Source organism: Thermobia domestica, chromosome 12 (genome assembly GCF_964235325.1).
Source record: "Thermobia domestica chromosome 12, izTheDome1.hap1.1, whole genome shotgun sequence".
Lineage (NCBI taxonomy): Eukaryota > Metazoa > Arthropoda > Insecta > Zygentoma > Lepismatidae > Thermobia > Thermobia domestica.
In genome coordinates, this window is record NC_137465.1 from 231,121,775 (window position 1) to 231,137,124 (window position 15,350).

The 15,350-nt window shown below is 31.0% G+C and overlaps 1 long non-coding RNA gene across 1 annotated transcript in view; it reads right to left on the bottom strand.

Moving 5' to 3' along the window:
- Window positions 1-800: 800 nt before the first annotated feature.
- LOC145667115 (uncharacterized) overlaps window positions 801-15,350 on the bottom strand; it is a 101,427-nt gene continuing 86,877 nt past the window's right edge. The window contains exons 3-4 of the long non-coding RNA XR_014127869.1: window positions 4,862-5,062; window positions 801-3,247 (exon numbers count right to left, since the gene is read on the bottom strand). This is a non-coding gene — a long non-coding RNA (uncharacterized LOC145667115). The remainder of the gene's footprint in view (window positions 3,248-4,861; window positions 5,063-15,350) is intronic.

Genomic DNA, 15,350 nt, shown 5'->3' on the forward strand with positions numbered 1-15,350 from the left:
AAGTGTTCTTCAATGTAGTTTCTCGCAATGAAACTCCGTTGCAGGGCCATTGCTGCAAGACAGGGGTATCACGTGGAAACACAATCGCTGATGACCTCAATGATTTTCTTCAGGTGAGATAAGTTCAAACTTCGTTACCATAGACGTGAAATGACCTTCTGTACATAGTTGTTTCACCCAAGCCGTCAGCAAATTGCCTGCACACTAGTGACATCTCTTGATGTCAGATAGGAGGCAACACAGCTAGGAACTATGATTAGCCTGATTGAATCATTAGGAAGTAGTGTGACTGACAGACTGGGAAGTATTGCGTTTAAAATAATGATTGAGGATATGTAAATATCTTGTCTAGATGACTTACAAAGAGTGAAAAAGTGATTTCACTGGATCAAGACTCGAAACCGGGATCTCCGGCATATTGTGCCGGATATGGTATAGGGACACTGGATTGTTCAAGCACAGCAGCGGACTGGATGGCGTAGTTGTTAACACATCGGCATGGTATGCTGGAAACCCCGAGTTCGAGTCTGGGTCCAATCAAATCGCTCTTTGTATGTTATTGAATTCACACCTCCAGAGGATTTGGTGGTAAAAATGAGTTTTTCTCATTTCATTAACATATCTTGTCTAGACGTTTATGCAACCTCTAACTATTTTTTAATATTTCGCAGTTTTCATATTAGCGTTACAGATACAGATTCTTGTATTATAAATAGTATATAACCTTAAATTTTAAAATAAGATACACTTGTAAGAGGATATATTATAAGGGATGACATGTTCCATTAAAACACACAAAAAATATTTTTTTGCTCTTATTATTCTTTTAAAAGAATACAAATTAATGTAAGACAATCATTTTTTGTTCCCTTTTATACTTGTCTTCTCGTGAGAATAAACGTGCAAAATGGAGAAATTACACAAATACACACACATTTACACATTAAAAAATAATAAAAAAAAACACTTAGTTATAATACATCCATACAATACAGAATCTGACAAACAAATACATTTGTCAACATTCAACGCACAAACATATAATGAATTTGTCATATGAAACATTGTATTTTCTTTTTTCGAATGTCAAAATTTCGTGTATATTTCATCATCTTGCACATTTAAAAAAGTCACTTTTTAAAAAATTTGACTTTTCAAGAAATAAATTTAATTTACATATATATTTATTTTTTATATATAAAACATATAGGAGCTTTGATTGTACATTTAAAAATTATATTATTATATATATGAACCTATCACAGAAACCTCAACTTGTAGCGTTCGTGTAATGAGTATAAAAAAATGTGATTTTATGTATTACAAATATCGTAAAAAAAAGTTACGAATAATTTCGAATAAATATCATTTAAAGTAACGAGCGTATGAAAAAAGTACTTTTGAAATTTTTTTATTAAAAAGAAAAGTTATTTGAGCATACAATTGATGTCTCAAAAAGAGAAGAATTTTTTTCAGGGTAACTAATAAATAATGTATTAACTGTTTTGAAACTAAAAACAAAAAAAAAAAAAATACATGAATGTAATTTGTAAAAGACACCTTTTTTTATAAGTCAGTACTATGTTATAAAGAAACGTTTCTACTACTCTGAAAATGTTCTTAATTTCAAGGTTAATTTTTACTTAATAAATCAAGACAACTGTCTAAGCTTACGAATTAAAAATATATATTCTGTTGTTATAGTATTTTTAGTGTATGGACACAATGTAAAATTACAATGTTAAATTTACGTCAAAATATGTTGCATAAACTTTAGAACTCTCAACTAGAAAAAAAATCTGATTTCCAAAAATAAAAAAATCAGAAAATTTCTTTAAGCATTTAAGACTTTGTGAGAATTGTTTATCATGACATATACATATAAGAACAAAATTAAATTGATTACACATTTTTTTGTAAAAAAAAATAGAAAACAAGAATTTGTAATTTTTGAAAGTATTTCATTTTATGAAAAAAAAAGTTTATGCAATTACATTTACTGTATGAGTACACTCCGGTATAATTAAAACAGGAAAGTAATCCACACTATTGCAGAAACATTATTTATGTGTCATGTATATGTACTTTAACGTGACACAAAGTAACATTTATCTTAAATATGTATCATTGATTATGTTCAGTTGTCTGCAGATAATACCAGTAAATTTTGAAGTTAATTAGTTTTACAAAAGTTTGAATACTAGAAATTTGACAGTTGTAGCCGTTCAAGTAGTAGTTTAAGATCATATAAAAGTTGTATTTAAAATTATTTAAAAAACAAAAATACGTTGGTTCAAAAGGGCAATAACTTTTAATTTGCTGGTTATAGGTTAGTACATTGAATTAGTACATGTGGTATTTTGCAGTAAATGTAAAACATCATATAGCATATTCTCCTAAAGTTCATTCAATCGATTATTTTAAACTACTAGCTTCATTATGAACCAGGCAGCTGTTTACATCAAAAGTATGTTATTTCTACATATTATATTTTGTTAGATCTGATAAATCTTCAAAATTCTTCTCTTTTCGAGTTTTTCGGTCAGATAAATCCAATTTTGAAAAAAAAATCACATTTCCACCAAAAAAAATTGCTCTATATTAATAGTTTTCCATCATGATAAAAAAAAGCATTGCTACTATAATTTACTACTTGATTTACAAAGAATATTATCCAAAAACAAGATTGACTATTTATCGAAGAGAAAAATCACGTATAAGAGGCAATAAACAATATTTAACACACACAAACGTCACAGAATATTATATCTTAATTTTTTTCGTCTTCAGTCTTGCATTTTGTAAAATATACCTAAATATATAAATACTACGTTTTTTCTTCTCTACGAATATACAACACATTTAAAATTCTGTAAAATTGTATATAAACATTTATATGCTATACACACAGAGACACACACACACTCACACACATTGTAAAAAAGACATCGAAAAAAATAATAATATAATAATAATTAAAATAATAAGAACAAATTTTGCTGAGAGAAAGTTAGAACAAAACCAACAAGTACAACGAAACACTGGTAACTTTTTATGTTAAGAACAAGGCAGAATTGCATTGGGAACTTCTTCATTTTATTACATTAAAATAATTGGTGCAAGACACTTGATAAGGGAGATGTTATTTTGTTATGCATTGTCCTATGGTGAACATTGCTCGGCTGGTGATGATCTTGTGTCGTCAAACAAAACAAGGTAATCTTGAATAACAGCGATTGTCACCTTCCTGAAAACCAAACCAAAAAAATTACAAAATTATTTACCAATCATGACGACAAGTTTGTCATGTTAATAGTGTTAAAAATACATTAATACACATTTGGTTTTAAAAAATAATGTAACTCACTTGATATTCTTAATAATAGAAAATTGTTATTATTAAAGTTGTAGCATATAGATATCTTAAAAGTAACTTTATTTATTTATTAATATTGAAAGTTCCTGAAAATGAAAAAGAATTTTGTAAATTGAATTTTCTTCAAGCTAAGGCTTTAATACCACTTATTAAAATTTTTCTTCACAGAAATAAGTAAATATACCTAAATCATATTTGAGTGAAGAAATAGTAAAGTTATTTATGAAAGAAACCAATAATTATAAAAGAAAACTACTTGTATTGTAAAGTAGAATGTAATATTGGAGTTCTTGTATAGCTAAATGAATAGCATGGGTATTTCTAGTGCGTTTGATCAATTCCGGTGGTGCACAGAATTTTCAGTGCTACGTTAGCAGTATGTGGCAATTAAGGATCCAAAAAGAGCTCTGCTAAAGAAAACTAAAAATAATGTAGCGAGGGAAGTTGACGTGCTAATCTTCCAATTAATCATCCCAGTAAAACCTGTCTTGCCAGCTATAGTGTTCGCGGATTTTTAAGGTCAAAGGGTTTTTGGTTTATTGAACGTAATATAAACTTTATACATAAAACAAATTGTCAAGAAAATCTGTTGAAGTATTATTAAATTAAAATTGATATATCGAATAAATCAATATTTAGAAAGACAATTAATAGCATATTAACAAATCAAATATACTTGGGAATAACACATCAAAATTATTTGATTTAGAAATTTTTAAATTTATAGAATAAAGGAAATTGGTAACAAAGAAAACATGTTAAAAGTAGTTAACATTAAATTTATGTACAAACATGTATTTTTAAAATAATTACAAAACTATTTTATATATACACACTACTAAATTTAAGTATAACGTAATTAGTAAAAAATGAAACCTACTGAGATAAAGTAATATTACATCTATATGTAATACAAATTAATATTTACAACGCAAAACTATTTCAGTTATAATTATATATATATATATAAATTATTTTGATAGGACGTTTTTGGTATCAGTATTGTTACAAATTACAAAGCAAAATTATGAATTAGGCACTCTGAACCCTACAGTCCAATGCTCCATATAAAGTACTTGACCAACTTCTTTCTAAGTCTAATATTATATATATATATATATATATATATATATATATATATATATATATATATATATATATCATCATCCCAGGACCTGCCGAAATGTAGAATACTTAAAAATATAATAATAACAGTCACCACTCGGATGATTCTATATCGGAGGGAATGAATGTAATAAAAGTGAATATTTTAATCTACAAGTGATACTGAAGATATTAGTGTCATGATACAGAGCTTTTCTAAGTGAAAACACATCATTGGATCAAACGTTTTATGCAAGCCCAGAATTGCATACTACTCAGCATCAAATAAGTTCAGTCTCTTGTTTAACGGATCTTAGATACAATATTATGATGGAAAATGAGATCATCACTTAACGGTCTATAAGAAATAAAACAATATACCTTAAAGATTTGGAATGACAATGCAGCTTGTTTCGGCTTTGAACACTGGAATGCTATTGAATTTCTTGAAAGTGATAATGCTCCTTTAGGCACGCATCTCTATGAATAGGTTGTTTCCTCACACTTGACATCAAAATAGCCAAATTTTGAATCTGTGTATTTCGAAGATAGGAACTCTATACTGTTGATATCTCGTCATATCTGCAACAACAGAAGAAAACATTTATTAAAAATAAAGTATAGCCAATAAAATATATATCATAAAAAATATATACACTGTGCGTAATAGCAAAAGCTAACGAAAAGACATTTCGTTTAAACACATCTGAAGATCATTTGCTCAATATTAGTAAGAAATGTTAATGTTTATATGGAAAGCTATCAGATACATTAAAGGAATCGAAATTCTTTAATAACATTAAGGTTGAAACTAATAAAAAACTAAATAGTTCTTTTTTCAATGCAAATAATAATATTACATAGCAAAACATATTTTGAATAAAATATTAACACAGTAGTAAACCATAATAGCTAACAACATTGATATGTACTTTAGATTAAATTGGAGAAAAAGAACAATTAAATTATCGTTAGGAATTTAAAATCGTCCGATATGTGTATATCTTTCGATTGTTACACATCCTTAAAAATCACTATATAATAAAGATATAATAAATGTGCCAAAAGTACTTTCATAATATTGTAATATAGTGTAAAGATATTTTCTTGATAATGTGAAATAATATACGATATCCTCTTATGATGACATAAGCTAATGTACAGGGATGTGAATTAATATTACAATATTTCATTGATAATATATGCTAAAGGTAAACATATAGTATTTTAATGTATTAATACATTCTTGATAATGTGAATTAATCCAGGGACATTTCCACGGTAATATGTGCTAATATACCGTATCACAGTATAGTATTTATCTCCTTTGAAACATGTTATTAGAGAAATTTTCAGTAACGAAAGAATGTCCGATTTTGATTAAACATTTGATCATTTAGTGCGCTAAGAATATTGAGAAGATTCCAGCATATGTTCTATATCAGTACGGAATATGTAGACAAGAACTTATCATTAATATCATAGTCCGAAACTTCTTTTTTACTGAAAGACAGATGAGCTATATAAGATCTGAATCGTTTCGTCTCATTTTTAATGGTAGATTTCTTAAATACCCAACTATATTCTTTTTTTTGCCGAGAATAATAGAAGTAGCAAGATGTGATCCAATTTAGAGACCTTTTAAAAAATATTTGCTTAAAGAAAAATCTACTACGTGACGCTATCAAATGCATCAACACCAGAACTAGAAGGCACCATCATTAAAATCAGTCAACACAGCACGTGGGCGTCTATAAAACCGCCACAATCCAACCTCTCGAAAGCTGATAGGCATCGCAATAAATTTCCTTCTCCACTGCATGCCACAGTGTACTTATACAATGTAAAATATAACATAAATTGGTTATGGGAGATTATTTTAAAAAAAGAAAAGTAAATCGAAACGTCATTTTTTTTTAATTTCAGTACTGTCTTTTTTTTAATTTCAGTTACAAAAATTGATTTTTATTACAATAACTTTTATCAGTAGTAACAGAAATTTGCCATCGAATTCCTTGAATATTTAAGTGTAGTAGTCGTAGTAGTAGTAATAGTAGTAGTAGATGCAGCAGCTGGACCAATTCTCGTTTTTTAAAAACAAAAGTAAGTTTTGCGCGAATGATATTTTTCCCTAGCTGAAAAACATTGAAGGGGCAGCTAACTTGATAATCGGGTTCTACAAGGTACTTCGAACGCCAGCCAGCATTCCTCATTCCTTCAAGCAGCCGAAAGGAGACCAATGCGAATGAACTCTCCAACAGATATTTCAATATTCTCAACAGAAAGCGACAGATGTATGCATAGTCGCGGCTTACGAGATGACAGGCTGACATAAGAACAAGAAAGCGTGATATTGATAAAATGATTATATCAAAGCAAAAAAGTTTATAGATATAGGTATATATTTAGTCAATAAAATATCTCGAAGTGGATCCGAAAATCTACGTAGAGAAGGTAGTCAAAGATATGGTATTTTTATTCCCTTTCCAGAATCCACGATTGAGCCCTAATCTACGGAAGTTTACCATTTGTGGCTTTGCAGAAAGAAGTACTCTGCATCTTAAAAATAAAATAGCTCCCACATTACCTCACTATTTTAGATCAAAATTACGAATTAGTTCCCTTTCCAAGAATTAAATCCGATACCATTTTGCTACAAGGGGCCACGTTAACACCAAGCAAGTGTAGGCTAGTATTTAATGTTCTTGCTTTGCGGTTGGGAGGTGGCAATCCCGGACTGATGTTTTTTTCTAGGATGATTTCCTCAGTTCAACCAGGCGAATGCTGGGATGGCACCTTCAAATACAAGACCTGGTTATTTCCTGCCACACTTCTTCCATGTTGTTATTATTTTTATTGTAGATTGTTAATTAAGAATTGTTTTAATAATTCCATGTTAAGTTGGTCTTAAAGGCTGTGTTTGGGAATTCGTTCAATAAATAAAAATGTTTTCTATAACACTTTCAAGAAAATGGTTTCAAGTAACTCTGAAGAAATTACCAAGTGCAGTGATATTTTGCTAACACAGACGTATACACACACGATGCATTGTTTTTAAAGAAGGATTAACATAGCAAATGTGTGTTGGAAACTTCAATACATAATAATAATAATAATAATAATAATAATAATAATAATAATAATAATAATAATAATAATAATAATAATAATAATAATAATAATAATAATAATAATAACATCCTTTCTTAAGGAATGTTCTTCCCTGAAACAAACTTTGAGGAGATTTGAGAGTGGTAAAACCACAAAGTAAGATCTTTTCTGTTAATATCACAATTCATCGATTTGTCACGACCTCCTTGAACGATACACTAGTTTTAACCATTTTCTAATAGAAGAAAATTACACTATCTAAGTTCCTAGGAAATAGAGTAAATAAACTAACAGGACATATAAGGAATATCCAAAGCGAAGAAAAGTTACAAAATGCACCAGTGAAATTTTGGTGGCTCAAGAAAAAGATAATATATTAAAATCAGTTTGGAGCACAGTGGTTCAATGATAAAGAACTCAGCTCTGCTGCAAGGGATCCCTTTCCAATTTATGATATCTCTCCATGAATGATGATACATTTTGCTAGAAATCCTGGTGCAAGGGATCCCTTTCCAATTTATGATATATCTCTATAAATGATGATACATTTTGCTAGAACATCCTGGTGCAAGGGATCCCTTTCCAATTTATGATATCTCTCTATGAATGACGATACATTTTGCTAGAACATCGTGGTGCAAGGGATCCCTTTCCAATTTATGATATCTCTCTATGAATGACGAAACATTTTGCTAGAACATCGTGGTGCAAGGGATCCCTTTCCAATTTATGATATCTCTCTATGAATGACGAAACATTTTGCTAGAACATCCTGGTGCAAGGGATCCCTTTACAATTTATGATATCTCTCTATGAATGATGATACATTTTGCTAGAACATCCTGGTGCAAGGGATCCCTTTACAATTTATGATATATCTCTCTCTGTGAATGATGATACAGAACATCCCTAAGAAATACTAAATGTATAATGTGAAACGTTCAAGAAAAAGTTAAACTTTTCTCATTCTCTTCTCTTTGTAATATCTTTCTATGAATAACAATACGTTTGGGTAAGACATCCATAGAATATACCGATGTCATGTGAAATCCCAGCCCATATGAGTTTATGAGAGACAGCATCGTGCCCGTAAGTTTCTCGGGGTTCTCTCTATTTCCTCTTATATTCTCTTGCCATCTATTTCTTTCATAACCATTCAGTTTTATTATTCACCCATGTCTTTTAGCCAACACGGCATAATCGTGGGACGTAAAACTTAAAACTTTCATTTAAACTAGCTATGAACTGTTATAAGTTAAATGGCTTTTATTATTGTTAATCAAACAGTATCAATGTACAGCATGTAGAACACATAACGATCCAGAATCGAACAAATATAACATACTGCTCATTTATTTACTTATATACGTTCTATACAGTTACAAAATGTGCCACACTATTTTGGGAACAAAATTCCTGACATCAAAATAAGAAAAAAGTTTATATGGACCTTTGCTTTAAAATGGATAGTTTCGGAGTTACAGGGTGCCGAAAACGTGAAAAAATTAACTTCCAAGGCCCATAGTTCCACTACTATAGGACTTGATCGTAGTCGGGTTAAGATATCACTGTGGAACTGGTATATGAACTATCCAAATATCCATGTTTAAGAATGCTCCAGTACTTGCACACCAATTTTTAGAGAGGTAGGTGGACGTGATCAAGTACTCCCAAACAAGCTCTCAATAATGATTAAGCAAGTACTGTTGGTTCTGAAAGATGGATATTTGGATAGTTCACATACTAGTTTTTCAGTGATGTCTTGATCCAAGTACAATCAGTCCTACAGTAGTGGAACTATGGACTTTTAAAGTTCATTTTTTTCACGTTATCGGCACCCTATAATTACGAATCTATGCACTTCCGACCACGGATCCACATGATTTTTTTTTTTACCTTGATGTGAGGAATCTTATTTCAAAAATATTGTGACGAATTTTTGGAGCACCCTGTATCATTGACAACTCCTTCTCAATAACATCTATTAAGACAACGTAATTATTCTTCTAGCTATCGTATCTTCTCATCACCATTAATCAATATCACAGACTGTACGTAGCAACTAATTATTACTCCTACATGTTACAACATGTATAAAACACTTGGGTTCTACCATTACCTCATTTCCCAATAATAACAACAAGAATTTGCACAAAAAGAATAGAACAAGAACACGTTTTAAACAAGGTCGAGCACAGGGAGGAGGATACTGATTTTAAGAACTCATAAGCAGGTGTTTTCTGAGGGGGAGGAGGTGATGCGAGAATTTGATGTAAGGAAGCATTAGTGACTATGGAGGCAGATGGAAATCCCTAGAACATACCGACGCATAATGAAAAAGATTAAAGAAGTGAGTTAAGTTTTGAATAAGTTTCGAAATAACGAATATTTAAATAACGAATATTCGAATAATAATTTAAATAACGGTTACTCGAATAATAATTTAAATAACGGTTACTTGAACAATAATTTAAATAACGATTATTCGAATAATAATTTAAATAAAGGTTACTCGAATAATAACTTAAATAACGGTTACCTTAACAATAATTTAAATAACGATTATTCGAATAATAATTTAAATAAAGGTTACTCGAATAATAACTTAAATAACGATTACTTGAACAATAATTTAAATAACGATTATTCGAATAATAATTTAAATAACGGTTACTCGAATAATAATTTAAATAACGATTACTTGAACAATAATTTAAATAACGATTATTCGAATAATAATTTAAATAACGGTTACTTGAACAATAATTTAAATAACGATTATTCGAATAATAATTTAAATAAAGGTTACTCGAATAATAACTTAAATAACGGTTACTTGAACAATAATTTAAATAACGATTATTCGAATAATAAGTTAAATAAAGGTTACTCGAATAATAACTTAAATAACGATTACTTGAACAATAATTTAAATAACGATTATTCGAATAATAATTTAAATAACGATTATTTGAATAATAATTTAAACAACGGTTACTCGAATAATAATTTAAATAACGGTTACTTGAACAATAATTTAAATAACGATTATTCGAATAATAATTTAAACAACGGTTACTCGAGTAATAATTTAAATAACGTTTACTTGAACCATAATTTAAATAACGATTATTTGAATGATAATTTAAATAACGGTTACTCGAATAATAATTTAAATAACGATCATTTGAATAATAATTTAAATAACGGTTAGTCGAATAATAATTTAAATAATGATTATTCGAATATTAATTTAAATAACGAATATTCGAATAATAATTTAAAAACGATTATTCGAATAATTTGAATAACATTGTGTGTGTGTGTGTGTGTGGTTGTTTGATTTGATTTATAGTTTAGGATTCCTTTCAGCAACGAGGCTATATGAGACGTGAATCTACACCTTAACGTAAAATTCGAACTACATGAGCTCCTTCCGGGATTCGAACCCGGGTCTTACATGCCAAAGGCGCGGACACTAACCGTTTAACCACAAGTGAGCTCGTGTCAATGGCGCCAATTTCTCTGTAACTTCTGGGGGAACCGATTCAGATGTGGTTGCACACAAGGATCTAAGTATTCATATGTGACATTTTAAAGACAAATGTAACTCAAATTATCCCGGAAGACACATTTTACACTTGAAAGCTGGTGTCTCTTCTTCTACAGAACTATGCATAAGTACATTATTTTATGCACTGCATGCTTACAATTGAGATGCATCATTAGCCAAGTTTACATATAGAAAATAGTTCTAACAACATTTTCAATTTGTAATACTATTTAGAAACAAGTACACATAGTAACTAGCCAAAATGGACAAAGGTCACTTTAAAATGCAAGAAGCGGAGGAATTAGAAAGAAAGAAAAGAAAAGAGAATAATAGAGACAAGAACTAGTGAACGTTAAGGTCGAAGAATAAAATTTAAAAGAAAAGTGTTATCTGGCTGCACACGTTGCGCGTGCGCATTCCTTCAAGGTGGTCCCCGCGAGGAGATACTGCAGGGGAATACCCAGAAGTCACAATGAGAGGAAGAAACGCGCACAGAAACAAACGCCGACCGGATAGTCAGAGGTGGAAACTATGTGATTATTTACGTTGTTCATACGGTTAATTTCGAAACAACAACAACAACTCGTTTGTATCAGAAATATGAGATCCTCGATCTCGTCCTTTCATAATTATATGCTAATGATACTTGTGTTGGAAAAAAAGAATTGATTAAGTTGTACTCTAGCAACCGTACGTGCAATCATCACGTGTGTCCTCAGTACTTTTGACTTGAAAACTAGACCTTAAACAACAGAGCAACATTCTTTGATTCACTTCCATGTATTAACAAGAGTAAAAGTAGTGAAGGATGTAGTCCGGGGACCGGAGGACCTAGGAATCCCCACTTTCTTAAGTTATTATTTATATTTTTTTGGAAGTTTATAAACTCATGATATACCTATCATAGACTGGGTTCTAGCTGCCCCCCCCCCGACTGTTCAATACATCAATTATATTAGTTTATTAGAAGTTCTATGAGTATTGCCTCTACAACAGAGATCTGAACTGAATGATACCAGCCGAGGGTTGAACTTGGGTCACCAATTATGTAAAACTATAGAGACGAACAGATGTCCGGATCTAGACCTGTATTTTAAAAAAAATCTCGAAGTTCACAGAACTGAGAGTAACTAGAATAATTTAAATCATTTAACAAAGTTTCTGTGTTTAATAAGTTGACTTATTATTATATATTTGTATATTATTTATCCTAATGATACTAATTTCCGGTGGGAGCTCTTGTGGTTCGAATCTTTCGTTCAGCTGTAGTTCTATGTCTCATATAGCTTCGGTGCTAGATGATACGCTAAATTAAAATCCCCTAAAATCCTTATAAAACCAGTAGCAGTGTCTAGGATTAAATCATGCAGCATGCACATATTGACACTTGATTGGCCAAACAAACTAGGTCTTGAAATAGGCATAGAATTTATGGTTTGAGTTTAGCGCCCCTTTCAGCAGCGAGACTTATGAGATGTGGGAGCTGAAGTATGTGAGCTCCGGCCGGGATTCAAACCCAGGTCTCCCGCGCAAAAAGGCTGATACACTATTCACATTGACATGAGGGAGCTCAAGGGGTTAGAGTTAAAGAAGAGACCATCGTAAAGGAAAGATCAAAATTATGATTTAAAAGGATATTGCGGAACTCTAACATAGTACAGTCAATGACAAAAGTTCTTGAAATTATTTTCGTAAATAACTTCAGAATGGAAGGACAATTTGAGTACAGTTTTCAGTAAATTAAAAAGAATGTAATTTTCTGTACTTTCCAGTCATATCACTGTTATTCCCAAAATAAATTTTACCGCACAGAAAGAACTTTTGTCGCTGACTGTACAAGTATTTTCAGTTTCGTAACAACAAATTTCCATTCTGAAGTGATACAATTACCCCGCCGCCTAAAATAGATATTTCTTCTAGCCACTGAAGCATAGCAGCGACGCGTGTATGAGTATCAAAAAACACACACAAGCATCGGGAGTTCCCTTTCGTATTAGTTTGCGTTAGCGTAACGTAAAATTTGCGTTTCTTCCGGGTCAGGAAACAGATACATGTTTTACATAAACAAACTGCGTCCGCACGTCGGCCGAATAATATAATTGGGAGTAGCTGTATGGTTAATTCCCTGTTTGGTGATCAGGAGGCCCCTAAATTGAATCTCCTGACCAGTTTTCTTGGGTATTGCTTTCTTTCGTTACAAAATAAGAATACTACTCCAGTATATATTGAATAAACTAATCTCAAGTTAGACTTTCAGTTAAGAGAGTACAGGAAAAAGGAATTAGTATAAAAAAAATATTTCCAACGCTGCAGCAGCCCAAGCTGCGAGAGATCTAAGCGAGTGCATTTGGCGAAGCACAGTGGGTCACGCCACGAGCTGAAGAGGTTATTCGCTTGGCGTACGTACTTCTCAAGGACGGTTAAAATAGCATAGCAAAAAGACAACCGCGGCACGCACGATTTCAGGTAACAAAGAAAAAAAATCCGCATGCAAAGCTTCCGTCGGAACAATCCTCTTGCGTCGCTTGTGGCACTCTGTTTTCGTAGAATTAGCAGACAGGAATTTCTTCCTAAAACAGACACCGAGACCGTACGTAAGCAAAGAAGAGAGAGAGAGCATGCTTCAAAAACCAGTTCGTGCGAAATAATAACATACAAAGAAACCAAAGGAAAGATTAGCAAATTAGAGATAATCATGGCAAAAGTTTCAATTTTTTCTTTCTGTTTTTCCCTATGACCAAATTTAGAAGTTACTATGCTGTACGCATGTTCACACAAATATTCAAAGAAAAATACATTAGCAAACTTCACGAATGTTTAATACAATCTTATGATAACTTTGAACCACATATCTGCAAGTTCTTTTGATTTAATTGTAAATGGACAGCAATTAGATTTTTTTTTTTTTTAATTTGCAGTTTCACCTAACACTGTGTCGTCAAGAAGAAACATCACCGAAGAAGACCCGACTAAAATGCAGAACGTGTTCAGGAAGAAGTTTCTCAAAATTGATTTTTCCAAGTACTTTTTTTTATTAATTTTATTTCTTTATTTATTGTAAAATTGAAAATAAGATATCTCTTCTGATTTCAGGTCCTATATTTATGGCCTTTAGGTGGAAGAAGACAGAGATTGTTAATACCTGTTATTGTTGCTTAAATTTAAACGTCTTTTGATAGCCATGTAGCTATATGAAGCATGGTTCTTCAGTTTGGGCTGTAATTATATAACATCAATGTAAGTAAATAATTTTCATTCTGGATTATTTTAGGCAATGCGGAATGAAATACAAATCTGATTCATAAAAATATGTTCAATTATTCGAATGTGTTACATTACACACACGTGCATTCATTGTAAAACTTAACAACGAATCTATAGCTATAGTCAATGGAAATAAAATATCTTTTTTGAATCTACCAGGGAAACAGTGTGAATTGAATCACTTATCCTACAATATGTGGCAATCACAAATTCAGCAAAGTAAGGTGGGTTTCATATAAGCTAGGGGTTGAGAAATTATAGTTCATTTTTAGGAGCGTCTGCACAAACGAAGTTCACCGTTTTAAGTCCATCAAGTGGCAAACAAACTAGTTTAATCTTTAACACCACATTTTTCGTAGTTTAACGTATTGTAGCCAAGATCATAAGGTTAGCATTAAACAATGTTGCATTGTTGTAACTTATGAGTGTTGAATACCTGTGCCATTTTGCTTTGTCCACTCATCTAGTTATATGGGATTTGTTTTCGATATGAACGGATATTTTAATTAATCGATTTTACTGATTTCTTTTTCAAGTATTCCTTGCTCTATAAAAATGACTAACATAAATTGTAAATTAAATGTTCAGATTATTATGTTATGCTCATCTGTTATGCTTCCTTAAAAATGAGGAGAGTTTTCATATTAAAGAAAAAATACGACAGTACGTTTGAACCATAAATTTTAAAATTACGTACCACAAAATTATTTTTTACGTAGTAAATACGATTAAATAGGTGTAACAAAAAAGTAAGCAATAACTTGAAACTACTACAGTTCTCCCTTCATTTCAAGGGAAAATAGTTTCCCATTTAAATCAATGGGTTGAGAACCCATCATGTCGTAGGTATTGAACAGATTTAACAACGATAAATCAATGTCGAATTTGTCAGTAAATATGTTGTAATTTTACAGTGAAGTTTTGGCAGTATAAAATACTATG